The sequence below is a fragment of the Sminthopsis crassicaudata genome, chromosome 3 (assembly GCF_048593235.1).
Source record: "Sminthopsis crassicaudata isolate SCR6 chromosome 3, ASM4859323v1, whole genome shotgun sequence".
Classification (NCBI taxonomy): Eukaryota; Metazoa; Chordata; class Mammalia; order Dasyuromorphia; family Dasyuridae; genus Sminthopsis; species Sminthopsis crassicaudata.
Window position 1 is genome coordinate 282939675 of NC_133619.1, and position 15790 is coordinate 282955464.

The 15790-nt window shown below is 32.3% G+C and overlaps 1 protein-coding gene across 1 annotated transcript in view; it reads left to right on the forward strand.

Moving 5' to 3' along the window:
* Positions 1–15790, forward strand: part of DMD (dystrophin) — a 2117885-nt gene that overhangs the window by 20228 nt on the left and 2081867 nt on the right.

Here is a 15790-nt window from a genome sequence, read left to right on the forward strand (position 1 = left end):
AACATTGATTTACTTTCCAGAGTGATCAGATTTTACAATGAAATTGAGTTTCTATAAGTTAATGCAATATTTTCACTGTAATAACTATAAGATTCATATTCTTAGTTGATGTCATAAAAATCCATTTGGACTTTCCAAATTTAATCAAGGACTAGAAAAGATTTATGCTGTAGTTGGTATTATTTTTTAAAAACAGTAACAGCACAAATATTTTGAATGAAAATATAGAATAGGATTCTATTGTTCCTTTCTGAAAGTAGATATGTTTTGTATGTACTTATTCCAAAAAAAGAAAGCCACTAATCAAAACTAGCACTTGCGTAACATATCATGACTATATTATGTATGATGCTAGAAATGTAAATTTGTTTCATCCTGGGTTTTTTTTTTTTTTTTGCCTGAGGCTTACATTGCAGGTGTGTGGTACATAATTTGTAAGTGCAGAAATAAGCCTAATACTTCTAAAAATCAAACTAGAAATGATAAATGGTGGAAAATTAAGTCCCTATAAATCTTTCTGGGTCTCTAAAAGCTATCCTACTTCAAAGTTCACAAAATCATACTGAAAGATTAAGGTGAATATATTCTTCTTGAATCACATTATAAAGAATCTCATCTTTTCCTTTACACTCCTTGGCATTTTTAATATTTTAATGTTACCAAATATTCTGTTACTGACTTGTTAACATTATAGTATCATTATTTAATTTTACTTTATATGAAATTGTTTACACTTTTACAGTTAAGATTCTTGAAGAACAAATTAATATATTTTAAATACATTGGAAGGTCCATATGGATACCTTGTTTTGTCTTCTTACCGGTAATGTTGTAAAAAGAGAATGAAAATAAGTCATTATTATTTATGGAAAATACATATAGAGTGATATTGCTATGGATAAGTATATACAGGGAGATATCTTTATTATCTGGGCATGCTGAAGAAATTGGAGAGAGATATACTCTACTGTTGTCAAACTAAATGACTTAGGCAGTTTTATCAACAGATACAAAGTACAACAGTGGGGCTTACTCAGAGATTTTTCAATTGGTCAGAACTTCCAAAGCAAATCAAGTTAGCAAGCATATATTAAATACTCACCATGTGTCAGACCCCAAAAATACAAACACTTAAAAAAGACAGGTTTTATCCTCAAGGAACTTATATTGTAAAAGTAGAAAACTTCCTGTAAAAGGGACATGAAAAGTCTACTGAAAATTAGTGGAAAAGTCTGGACAATCAGAGCTGAGAAAAGAATAAAGTGTGACTGGCCAGGCCTCTTCTAAAAAAATGAAGGTTCTTACAAAATCTCACCACTGGGACAAGGGATTTTTGGAAGCAAGGACCAGTTTGGATTTAGATAGGCACAGGATCTGAGGAAACTTCTAGAGCAAAAAGGCAGCTCATGGTGACAAAAGTACAAAGAATGAAAAGCAGAGCTTAAAAATTATGTTCGTTTGATAAAAAAAAAAAAAAAATCAAGAACTACAGTAGCCTTCATGACATCATGAAAAATTGCAAGAAGACTTTGATGCTTTGAAGGATAATTATTATAATCTGGGGATTAGCAGAAGGGATAATGGCTTCCCTGAGAATAAATGTTTAATTAGGCCAGGTAATTTTCATTATTGGAAATGCTTTTATACTCTTATTTCATGTTATTTTATCATCTCAAATTCTTAGCTCCAGTAAGACTAGACTCTATTCAATATCCTTGAAACTAATATGAACTTACTTGACTCCATATTTTTGATATTTAAAAATCTTACCTATACTCCAAGTTACAGCTAAAATGTGTCCCTCTTCATGAAATTCAGGAGTCAATAAGTTGGGATTCTGGAACTTCTTACTCCTCAAATAATGTATCATCTTAGGCTAGTGATGTCATATCTCTTTGCTTCTGTTTTCTCCTTTGTAAAATGAGCAGTTTAACTAAGACTGCTTTTGAGGTTTGTTCCAGTATTAGAATTCTTTGACTCCTATGCAAAAAGAAAGAGAGAAAAAAAAAAGAGAGAGAAAGAAAAAGAAAGAAAAAAGAAAGAAATCTTTCACTTCTAAAAATTCTACTTTCAGTTTGATCATAACCTTTTTTTGTGGCCCTTATCACATAGTTAGTTATTTATATACATGTTGGTTCTCCCCAATAAAATTAACTCCATAGAAGAGGGGGGAAAGTCAATCATGATGAGATAGGGGAGGAGAGAGGAAGCACCATCATTGGATTTAAGATGCAGTTGACTCACCATAAAGTCTAGGATGTTGAAAACTGAATTTATACTGTAGTTAAAGGTTGCCTGAATATTGTGAATTTCCTTCCAACATAGTAATTTAATCAGTTAATCAAAAAATCTTCTGTTCTTCAACAAAAATTTGCTAGGTGTTCATGAATGCAAGTACAAAATACACACACACACACACACACACACACACACACACACACACACACACACATACAAAAGAAGTCTATTAAAGTCTACTAAAGGCCTTAAGGCCCTAGTTCATTAATATTTTATTCATTCCTTTATTCTCTACGGTATCTACTAAAGTGTTTTGTTTAAAGTTGAGGCTTAGTAAATATTTGTTAAATGAAGAGGTAATGTAAATTCAAAGTGTTTTCAAAATCAAGTGAGGGGAGAAATTAAAGATCTTCTCAAAGGTAGAAAGAGTAACTAGTCTTAAAATATTTTGCAATGAGGTATTACTCTTGATTGCAAATACTGGAAAATATTTATTTTACCTAGAAAAAATAATTTTTTTTATTGAAAAAATAATTTTATTAGTGTAACTAAGTTTACACATTATCCCTGAAGCTCCCTGAAATTTTATCATCGATCCTCTTTGTGCTGAAATTCCTTGGCATAGTAATCTTAATTATTTATATATATTTATATGTTATTATAAATAAATAATATTTAATTATTTAAGTAAGCCAAGGACCTCTGGATTTTCATTATCCTCCCCAAGCTGCAACCTTATAAATTTCAGGTTTTTCCATTCTCTTGGTAGCTGAGCTTTTTTGTAAACTATCATCACCCAGAATTATAGAGTGAGATCTTAAAAGCTTGGACTATTTAGATTTTTCTGTTTATATGCCTAGAACTTAGTATAATACTTGATTCAAATAAAAATTTATTTTTTAATTAAAGCATTTTTTTTGCAAAACATACACCTGGGGTAATTTTTCAACAATGAGTCTTGAAAAGTCTTCTTTTCCAAATTATCCCCTCCTTTCCCCCCAAACCTTCCCCTAGATGGCAGGTAGTCCCATACATGTTAAATATATGTTAAATCCAAATATATATATATATATATACATATATATATATATTTACAGTTATCTTGCTGCACAAGAAAAATCACATCAAGAAGGAAAAAAAAATCTAAGAAAGAAAACAAATTCAAGCAAACAACAACAGAAAGAGTGAAAATGTCATGTTGTGGTTCATATTCAGCTACCATGGTCCTCTCTCTGGGTGTAGATGGCTTTCTTCATCACTAAACAATTGGAATTATTTTGAATCATCTCATTGTTGAAGAGAGCCACATCCATCAGGACTGATCATCATATAGTCTTGTTGCAATGCACAATGACCTGCTCATTTCACTTAACATCAGTTCTTGTCTTTCCAGATCTCTCTGAAATTATCCTGTTGGTTGTTTCTTACAGAACAATAATATTTCCTAACATTCATATACCATCACAGCCATTCTCCAATTGATGGCCATCCACTCAGTTTCCAGTTTCTAGCCTCTACAAAAAGGGCTGCCACAAACATTTTTGCCACATGTGGGTCCCATTCCCTCCATTAAGATCTCTTTGGGATATAAACCCAATGGAAACACTGCTGGATCAAAGCGTATGCAAAGTTTAATAGCTTTTTGAGCATAGTTCCAGTTCACAGTTCTACCAATAATGTATCAGTGTCCCAGTTTTTCCCATACCTACTCCAACATTCATCATTATCTTTTACTGTTATCTTAGTCAATCTGACAGGTATGTAGTAGTATCTCAGAATTGTCTTAATTTGCATTTCTCTGATCAATAGTGATTTGGAGTACCTTTTCATGTGACTACAAATAGTTTTAATTTCTTCATCTGAAAATTGTGTGTTCATATCCTTTGGTCATTTATCAACTGGAGAATGGCTATAGATAAGAATTTAAATAATTTAATGATTCATTCATTTCTTGACCCTAATATAATTAATAAAGGCAAAGCATTTTACTTTTATAAGAAAACCAATTAACCTTGAAATAGCACAGTTTTTGCCACTGTTGCAAGCCTTTTGTCCAAAGTTTTTGTACAAACTCTGTAAGGAAATGAAAATAACAAGCTAATGTCCTGATTTATATAGCCTTTGCACTGACTACCCCCTATGACTTAAACAAATGCACTTCTTTCTCATCTCTACCATATGGAATCCTTTGTTTCTTTCAGAACTCAACTCAATCACCAACTTCTACATGAAAATTTTCCTGGTCTTCTAAGCTCCTAGATTCTCCCCCTCAAACAACCTTGTATTTATATTGTATCTATTCTGAAATAACCTTATATATGTTTTTTTTCTTTTATATTATAAATTCATTGATGATAGGAATTGTTTCACTTTTGTCTTTATATCTCTAGAGTTAGTGTGATACTTGACATAGGAGCTCAATAAATAGCTGCTGAATATGTTACCTGCTTAGTTCAACTGACCTTATATTTATTGCAGAAACAAGAGGCATAAACAGCTCAAAAATACTATCCATTTTAGGAAATTTATTTTTCATTCTATTTTCTTTTACGTTATAATAATAAGAAATTTTGTCACATTTGTATTTAGAAAAAAGTCATATTTTCCTTCTAACTGTAGTTTAATTGTTTTGATTACATTTATACTTATTCTTCTTTTTAGGTTTAATTATGTAAACTTGTCCAGGCTTTGAAAAGAAATAAGAGTGGTGAATGCAATGGTAGACAAGTATCAAGCAAATACATAAAATAACCCACTTACAACAGTTTTTATTTTAGGGTGGAATTTTGTCAAAGATGAACATTTTTTGAATTTTCTTTAAGTGAACTTCTTATTATAATCAACTAAAGAATCTTGCTATAAAACTGTTCCTCCTATAAAGTGATTTTATATCAAGAACTCAGCAATATAGTGAACTTTCATTTTATAAGTCAAGGAAAAACAGATTATTGTGTCCTGATTTCTAGAGCCCCCAAGTTGGGGTGAAAAATTTACTGTTTCTTTCTAGAGCCCCCAAACCAGAGTAATTAAAATAAACCTTCCTAGTGGAAAAGTAATGAGGCAGGACTCCCAAAGATGGTGGAAAAAAGGAGTCCATTTATTTCAAAGGCTTTCCCTTTTTATAATGTAATAAAAATACTGTGCACATGGGACCACATAAACAACTTGCTATTATATGTAGTTTGCCACCTGGTATCACTCTGCCTCAATCTCAATACAGGTTGTCATCACCCCCTGACTTCTCAGGAAGGGGAGAGCCCTTAGGGAATATGGGGAGTCAAATCAAACATTGTTAGCAGGTTCTCTCTGGGTTGAAGGGTCTTATACTTCAATCAGTTTCCCCACTGACTGTGACCCTCTACATCTTGCCCTTTCTTTTGTTTTAATTGAAGCAAGTATATACCAGTGTTTAAATCCATTACCATATGATGAATCTCACAGGCAAGTTGTAATAGCATACAAGAAAGTAGTAACATAGCAAATAATATGAATAAATATAATACTATAAATATTCCCATGAGTCCCAGAAGGAAGGTGTAAAAAATAACTATCAATTCACAACCACACATACCCTCCTTTAGCAGCCAAGAATCTGTGGTCCACCACTTTTTGTGTCAGGGAAGCCAATGATTCCTGCAGGTTTTGAAGTCTTGCATCAGTTTTACTGAGAATTATTTTTGATGTTTGTGAGTACACAAATAATTAACTGCCAGGCTCTTTCAATGGTGGGCACAGTAAGCCATGGAAGCACCTGATGTTTCTTGGGTCTTCTCCTTTGTTTCAAGACTCTTCTTTTTCTGTCTCTCTCTCTCTAATGGATAAGATAAATACAGCTTGTTGGCACCCATTGGGTTCCTTCTCCATCTGTTGAGATTCAAGCAAACCCTCTCCCCCAAGCAGTTAATCAATCAGTCCCTTCCATTCACCACTTTCTGGATCTCTCCACATCACCTGGCCATCATTTAAACATAGCAGAGCTGCTCTCATTGAACACTGCCCTTGCAGCGGGTTATGAAACCTGTCTGCCAAAGCCAGTACATCTCCATCAAAATTTTTTTTTTAAATACATAAAGTTAAATTTAGAAGTTCTCTTGTTATCTGTGGCTTCCCCTCTTATTTTTGGAGGAAGGTCTCGATCCTGGATTGTGTTGTTAGGAGTCAAAATCTGGATAAATATCACCAAATTGCATTTCAGGAGGGTATCAGTAGGCCTGAGTTTTTTCATTGATTAAGGAACACACTGTTGTATTAATTTTCCATTGAATGGGAACAGGTGAGAGTGCAGGCAAACCTTCTATAGCAGCCCTGCTTAAAAAGCCAGAATTACTTAATTGTTTCCTAACTATTGTAAGATGTCTCTTCCCCATTGATTAATGGGGATCCTTTTTTTTTACACTAAAAAAGGCTCTTTTCTTTATATTTGCCTTATTTAAATTGAAAAATGAAAGTGACTAAATTAGTCCTTACTGATTCTACCCCCTTGCCTATTTCTATATTTACCCTTCCCAGTCACTGGGACTTCTCCACTGAACCCTGCCAATTGTGTCAGTTGAGCTGATTTTTATAGGACTTTACCTAGAGCCCCACATTTGGGCACCAAATGTTGTGTCCTGCTTTCTAAAGCCCCCAAGTTAGGGTGACAAAACTTATCATTGCTTTCTAGAGCCCCTACACTGGAGTGGTTATTATATACCTTCCTAGTGGAGAAGTGATGAGGCAGGACTCCCAAGGATGGTGGAAAAATGGAGTCCATTTATTTCAAAAACTTTCCCCTTTTTATAATGTAACAAAAACACTGTGCACGTGGGAATCACATAAACAACTTGCTATGGTACATAGTTTGCCACCTGGTATCACTCTGCCTCAATCTCAATACAGGTTGTCACCTCCTCCTGACTTCTCAGGAAGGGGTGAGCCTTTAGGGGAGATGGAGAGCAGAATCAGACTTTGTTAGCAGCTTCCCTCTGGGCTGAAGGGTCTTATACCTCACTCAGAGTTTCCCCACTGAGTGTGACCCTCTACAATGAATAAATGTTATCAGTCAAAAAAATAAGTAAAAGATTCATTCATTGTGATTCTTGCAATTTTTCTGTGAAAAACAATCCTTGGTTTTAGTGAGCTTGAGTTTTGATTATGGAAATTATGTGAAATTATAAAATGATCATTGATCTTTTCAAGAAAATTATATGGTATTTGAAATTCAGAATATTTGTGAATTTCAGGCACTGAGGGAAATCAAATTACAAGTAACTGATTTCATTTGATGAACATAAAAATAATTTCAATAGATAAAATTTTAAATCATTCTTTTCCTTCAAATTGTTAACATTGATAGGCCCAGAGCTGTGTATGAGATGGCTAAAGATAAAAATGCAGTGGATTCAATAAACTAAACACATGGAGTCATGGAACTAAAGATTTGGTAAAGCACTAAATCATTATATTAGGTTAATGGCCACATCTATTAAAAGAAGGGTTAAACAGAAGAGTCCACTATTACCATCTGTGATATTTATTGCAATCCAAATGTAAATGCATACATATATAAATGAAATATTTGACATGTTATATGTATATACATATATATGTGTGTGTGTGTGTGTTGTCTATGTATATGCATTTGCACAATAGAGTTTAATGGATTTAATTCAAGAACCTACTGAAGAAGGCAAGACTAATGATGGTAAAAAGGGAAGTTAGGTGGTTGGACAACATTTCATTCCTTTCTAAATCCTTTTATTTGTACAGGGACTGAAATTTGTGAGTGACCTATTCTCCCTAAGAACAATAACTTACTCTACCTAGGAAGCAGCAGGCACATAATCCCTGAGTGGAGACAGAACAAAACTGAGATGGATCCTTATCACCCTGCTATATGCATTAAATTACCTTGGAATATTTTTTTTTCATATGAATTCTTGAGTGCTGCTGATTGTGAGACTGTGGGATAAATCAAATCCTTGACTATCATCAGTTTGCAATCTATAATCAGATGAAAGTATGAGAGAGAAGGACAGAAATAGACTAAAGACATAAAAGAAAACATGTGATCCAGTTGAAAAAGGAAACAAAAGGGAGATTAGTGGAGATTAAATGAAAGGAAAAAAATAGGGATAAAGAAATGAGGACAAAGGAAATAAATATGAAATTTTTTTTCTTTTTTTTTTTTCTTTACTTCTAAAATTTACAATCTTGTTTCTAATCTCAGCATTCTTAGAAACTTTCTCTAACATTCTTTTCCCCAGAGAAAATCTAATTGCTTTAGGGACACTTAAATTGTAATTGTTGTGGTTTGTAATTTGTTTTGTTTTGACTTTGTATCTCTTGGATGTTGCAGAATGTCTGGTACCTGATGGTCATTTAATAAATGCTTAGTTTTATTTTCTTTACTATTTTTTTCTTCTATCCTCATAATCTTTGACTTCCCTATAGCCTATTGTTGACTTGTCTATTAATTTTTTTAAAAATTCTTTGTTCCTCCTCAATGTTTTTACCATATACATCATATTTCATATTCTCTTATCTGGGTGTCCAATAAGCCTCTACTTGTACTCTAGCTTCTCCAACCAATCATCACATAGCATAACCTCAAAGCTTTTCCCATCCTGATCATACTACAGTTTGTCAATATCTTTCATAAAATCTGGTCCCCAAAAGTGAAGGCAGTATCAATAGCATTGAACCCACATAGAAATGCATCCCAGAGGGCCACATATTGGCTTGGAAAACTGAATTATCTCTGTTATGTAACACTTTTATTTATTTTGTTAAACATTTCCAAATTACATTCTAATCTGATTCAGGCTACATTGAGAAGTTTTGAAGGCTATTTGATATCTCTGTTTAGGTCTTGTCTGGTCAGGGCCTTTAAAATCCTACACATGCTACAGTTATTTCAGTGTATAGCCTGAAATAATATTTAAGTGGGAAATTCCTCTTTCCTAAAAAAAAAAAAAAAACTTCTAAGACTTCTCTACTTTATTGAGCCTGTGAGGTATTTACTATAGCTGCCTATATTTTAAGTATCATTATATAAAAAACAAATTTGAAGTTCAGAAAGCTTAAATTAATTAATCATGGTAAAATAGCCAGTAATTTTCAGAGGTGAGATTCAAATGAAAGCCTGACTTAGTCCAAGTCTAGTCCTCTATAATCTATAATTAAATAGATTAATAAAAGTTTGTATATTGAAGGATGGCATTTTATTATTAAGTGTGTTCATCTCCAGATTACTTCTGTATTATTTGGATAAAAAAACATGGATTGAAAAACCATGCATTAATATCTTATTTTTGCCTAAAATAATAAGAATGAATATTCTATTAAATCTAAATAAAACATATCTCAAAAGTTAATTAAGTTTGCATAAAAAAGTTGGGTCAAGTATTTATATAATAAACTTCTGATTGTAATCAAATTTAGTTCTACTAATTTTTGCAAAACATTTTTGAAATAAAAATTAACAATATTTCAAAACAAGATAAAAATGTTATTTTTACCTCTATCATGGGAGATGAATGGATATGTTTTGTCTAACTTTATCTGTATAACTGTATAAAATACTAGATTTTAAATTTTGTGTTTCTTACCTGAATTAGTATTCTTAGAACAACCAGTCTAAGACTATTTGATGAGTCATATTCAAAGACAGCAAGCTTTTATAAAATCTCTTGTTAACTTGATCTAGTTCAGCTACCATGAGATATAAAAATATAAAAATATATACAAGTTGGCTCAAAAATTTCAGTGCAGTTTTAACGTATTAAAACTGCACTAAAATTCTGGGCCACAATGGTTAGTAAAATCTTACTCTCATTCATTTACTTAGCTATAAATATGACATTACTTTAAAGATGTTAGAAAAGTTCCCCATATAAAAATGAAAATGTCTTCCATTGACACATTACAATAACTACGATCCATACTATTTAGGACTTTTCTTTATTCTATGGCACTGTCATATTATGGAACTGAAAAGTATCATCATTAATGAATAAATTATTCATTAAAATCTTATTTGCCATTAATTTACTATGTCTTTGCAGGAGCAGGATCTTGAGTAAGTGGGGCATACCTCTAGTGAATCTGATGAAATAGGAAGAAAAAAAGTTTTAGAACATATTACTGAGCGAAAAATAATGCCAGTGGAAACCATAAGAAGGTCATAATAAGAAAAGTATGTGCACCTGCACACACACACACACACACACACACAAAACCAACCAAAAAAAAAAAAAAAAAAAAAAGCCCAGCTTAACCTAAGCCTGTCCTTCCCTGTGAATTGGAATTGTTTCATCCTTGATATCAATTACCTATCATAGTTCCTAGCAAATAATAGGCTTTTAATAAGTGCTTGTTGGCTGAGTAATTGCTGCACCTGAAGACTTTGATAAACTTCAGAGAAAGAGATAGAAAGTGATATTGCCCGTTGGAAATTCTGAAAAAGTTCTAGAAGCCATTGTAATTTTTTCTAGGGAAGGACTATGTCATTTAACCTTCTATCCCTAATTTCTATCAAAATGAGAACTTTAACTGTGTATACATAATGAATGACAAGATGGTAAGACTTATCCTGATGGAGGGGATTGTCTAGAAAGTACCTTGAAAAACAAGACACAAATATAACATCTTTTTTTGCTTTTTGCTTTTTTTTTTCTGAGAACTGGTTATTTTCTTTTCCAGTTGAATAAGTTGGAAATATGAATTTCATCTGGCAATGGATGCATTCAAACATGTGTATAAATATAGATATGTCCATATGTGTGCATATATGCACATGTGTATATGCAAACAATGTATATTCATTTCATAGCAATATATAATAGTCATGTATACACACATATTTAGTATATTTATGCATATACAGTACATTTTGAATATGTGTGCAGGAATACTTTTTAATAATTGTCTTCATATTTTATGGATTTGTCTATAGAGAATATTCATTTGGGGGAGCTTGTACAAATATCAGCACTGGGCTATTTTTAGTGAACTGTGTCCTCATTTATGATAGACAGACACATAATTATGCAGCAGACTTATCTCAGCATGGTTTGGGTTATACAAAAGTATGTCCCTGCAATCAAATCCATTCCTTTAGATTGACAATTATCTTGGAATTCTGGAACAAGAGAGAAGGCCGACTGAGGATACAAATGTAAGTTGACATTTAGGCTATAGTTTGAGATGCTTTTCTCTTATACCATTATTGTTCACTTGCTTTTACAGATTATTGTCCTTATGAAATCATGCTTTAGGGTAACATGGTTAAAAATATTTGTATATTTTTAAGTATGTCAAAGAAATGGAATTATTATAGTAAACTCAAGGTTAATTTTGTTGTTTGATATAGGTTTCTGTATTACTTTATGTCATTAGAATTAAATGTAAGTAGCTTAGAATTTTATTAGTTCAAAGTTTGTAGGATCCTAAATCTGGAGCTGAAAGGAAATTTGGAAGTGCACTCCATTTTACATATGGCAAAACTGAGGTTGGAAGATATTAAATGACTTTCTCAAGATCATGCAATGTTAGATTGGGAGTCAAGTCAGAAATCTCTGAGTACAAATCCAGTGGCCTTTCTATTATAATATCCTTTCCTCCTCTGTCAATTCACTATGAAATACATATTGAAAAACAAACTGCTGCATTAGCTGATAGAATGTACCCAAGAATATATTTTGATCTACAAATCACAGACACATGAAGGAAAAATAAAATCAACTGCAGATTGTTAACTAATCATCTGAAAATCCCTTTAAATTCTTAGTAGTTCTTGTCTTTTTTTTATGTTAACAAATAGACTATTCCCAGGTAAGCACAGTGAGGTCCATTAGCATATGACATCCTTACTTAATTAGACTAAAATAGTATCTGCCCTACAAAGAAAAGACTTTGTAGATTAATTCATTTTAGGAATAGCTTTTCAAGCTAACAAACCACAGCTAGCTCTTCTTTACACTCACCCTAATTGTATTATCTGTGCTTCTGGATGTGCAAAAGAAGACAAAATTCATCACAGTATCTTTGTGTGATGCTTTAGTTCGCATGTAGAAACACCATTACCTATTTAAACAGAGCAGTATGTCACAAGCTAATGGAATCCTTTGCTCTCTGTGTGGAAGCAGCTGAAAAGAGTTGTTCTTTTTTTCTGTTGTTTTTCTTTGGTCCTCACTGTTTGTACCATATAAGGAAAACTTTGTGGCTTCAATATCTAGTTTATGCTAACTGAGACTGAAAATGGAAATAAGATGGAGATGGGTAAGATGCCCAGAAATAGAAATCATTTAGTACACTTATAAAAATAACAGGCAGTTCAGTCACCACAGGCCCTAGAAAATAGGGTCAGGGTGACTAGCTAGGCAGGTGGGAGCCTGGGTGAAGATCTTGCACAAATCCAAAAAAAGATTTCTGTTAGCACATGTTACTGTTATGCTGCTCTCTCCTGGCAGCTTGCCTAGCATAAACCTCAAAATAGTTGGGTCCCATTCCTTTGTAATACCTCAGCTAGATTCTGAGACATAGCACCGCTAAAGCTAGACTCCACAGAATTTGGCAACATTTCTGTAGCTGATAGTTGAAAAGTAGTCAGTAAGTCAGTCAGCAAGCATTTAATCTCTTGCTCAGATTACAAAAAAGAGGGAGAAATAGTCTTTAGAAGTGAATTCACAAGAAGGTTTGTGTTAGTATTTCTCACATGTGTGACTTTGGAAAAGTCATTTTTCCAAACTGCTCTGTAAAACAATGAGGGATTAGATTGGGGGATCTTAAAATTTCTCTTGGTTTCAAAATTTATGAACCTAAGTAGTGAGATTTTGAGCAAGAGCCTCTCTGATCTGCCAAGTATCAGGGCCACTGTTCAGATTCATATAATACTTTTCCCCTTGGTCTCAAAGAGTTATAGAGTGTCTATAAAATATCTCCCCTTTCTCTATTAGCTCTTTATAAGCAGTTAACCATGCTATTAAAGAACTTTTTATCTTTGAGTATATAGCTGGAAAGAGACAATGAAAGCTATGGCTACATTTTATTTAATTAGGAAAGGGAAGTTAAAAATGTTTTTCTATTGTTAATTTATTTTAGCTTATAATTTATTTTAAAATTTGTTGTTCTTTATTTGTTTAAACATGTGGGATTCTTCATGATCCCATTGGGATTTTCTTGGCAAAGATATTGGAGGGGTTTGCCATTTCCCTTTCCAGATCATTTTATAGATAATGAAACTGAGGCAAATGGGGTTAAGTAACATGTGCAGGCTAATATTGCTAGTTAAGTGTCAAAAGTTAGAATTGAATATAGATCATCATGTCTAAGGCCTCACTTGAACTTAAATCTTCCTGACAGAAGGCCTAGCTCTATCCACTATACCACCTTGCTACCATGTTTTAGAATACATGGAATATTTCTCAGGAAATCACATCTTCATTCATATGATAGAAATGATTCAATTATATTCCTTATATTTTCACTACAATATACAAATGTGATTTTAATTGTGCAATCTGTTAATTGTACAATTTATATTACTTAACATTTTTTTTAAAAAATAAGATCTGTCCAGTCTTTCATACTAATATAAGGATTAATTGAATGATTGGCAGGAGAGATGAAAAATCTGATTTCTTTTCCAAATTCTACTGCTAATTTTATGTAACTTTGGAAAATTCACTAAAATTACGTGTAATTCAATTTTTCATGAGTTCATTATGCTTTCCATGTTTTTACCTTATAGAAACAGGTAGAAAAACTATGAGAAATGTGCTAATTAAGTGTTTGGAAAGCTTCTAGATAATATTGAAGCCTAAAATCTTTCTGCTGTAATATCATGGATACCTTATTGATTCGTGCTATTAAAGAGAAATTGATGTCTTTGGATGACTTTGGAAAATATTTTCTTTGAGAAATTAATTCTGTTCAAGTCAGTAAGATTTTTTTCCTCTCATTTTTCTAACACTTCTATGAAAATGAGAGGTCTATTTCTTGACTTCACTGAGTTTCAATATGATTTCACCTAGAGAAAAAAAAAATCAGAAGTCAGGACAATCGTTTAATTTTATATGGGAAAAAGTCTCTCTTGCCAAGTGAACTGAATATGTAATTCATTTCTCTGAATTTATAGAAGATATGAATTTTGTTTAGGGTTCTTTTTAGGATTTTATTTTTAAATGTTTTGAATGTTTCCCTATTGCTACAGTACATTTATGGGAATGTCTGCTGACAATGTTTTCCTCAGTAATCTGTTGTTGTAAAAAGAAGGTAATTATTGCTTCTGGTGAATACATCTTAAGGAACGACTGGTATCAATGTTTTACGTATGGATAGAATAACATTCTGCCAGGTGAGAATTGCATTTTTTTTCCTGGCCAGAAATAACAGGCAGTGAGACAGTGGGACAAAATAATGAGCTAGTACATCCCAACAGGATTTTATAAAGGTTGAATGGGTCTAATGTGCTAAGTCTTTTTGTGTTCATTTTTCCCCAAAACACCTGCATAATAATGGTATTACTAAAAGGAATTATTTTTCCCTCTAATAATCAGGATATGCAGCAAGTTAAGTTCAATATCAACTTATTAGCTGAAGAGATGTTCACTGACATATCTTATATTTGAACCTTCAATATAATAGTTTAGATATGTGTAAGGAACCCTGTCAGTGGAATTAAGAGACATGCATCATTCCAGTTTTTTCTGGATCCTTGCTTTGGAACAATAGTTATCCCAATAGGCATTTTTATGTATATAATGATAGCAATATTATTCATTATGCTATCTCAGAATTTTTGGGAGAAAGCACTTTCTGAAACTAACCTCTAGAAACATGAGCTATGATTAGTGGTGATATTTAATAAAAATATTCATTTGCCCGTAGCCTAATTTTCTTAGTTCCTATTATATTTAGTTTGGGGTCTAGTCTTTGTGATATCAATTTGATTAAATTGGTAATATTTTTGTTGTTTTTTTTGTTTATTTCAAGTTATTGTTCTTAAATATATCCTAAGGAGCAGCTTATGAATTAATAAATCTCATAAGAATAGACATCCAGCGAAAATTATATCCATATTACATCTCTGGAGTTGATAACTCTGAAAGATGTTGATGTAGGTATTATTAGAGGCATAAGACATTCAAAGAATGAATTACTGTAAAATGGTGAAGATTGCTAGAGAGCTAATTTTCCAAAGTGATTAAATGTAAAATCCTTAATTATAGTTTTGAAAATGAGGCATACTAATTCTCTAATTTCAATTTAATATGTATAAAATGCCTACTATGTTCAAAGCAGTGTAAAAATCCTGGAGGTGCAAATATAAACCATGTAGATCTCAGGAATGTTACAATTATTCAGTACACTAATTTTGATGTATAAAAGACCAATGATTATGAATCTATTTTATTGATCCAAAGTACAGAAAATTATTAATGTGGAATAAAAAAGTCCCATATGCAAAGAACTAAGCATGTATCAAAGGCTAGGTATGAAGCATATAGAATAACTCTTTACAGTAAAATATGAAAGAAAAGGATGAATGTAGATCTCACCTTAAAAGAAA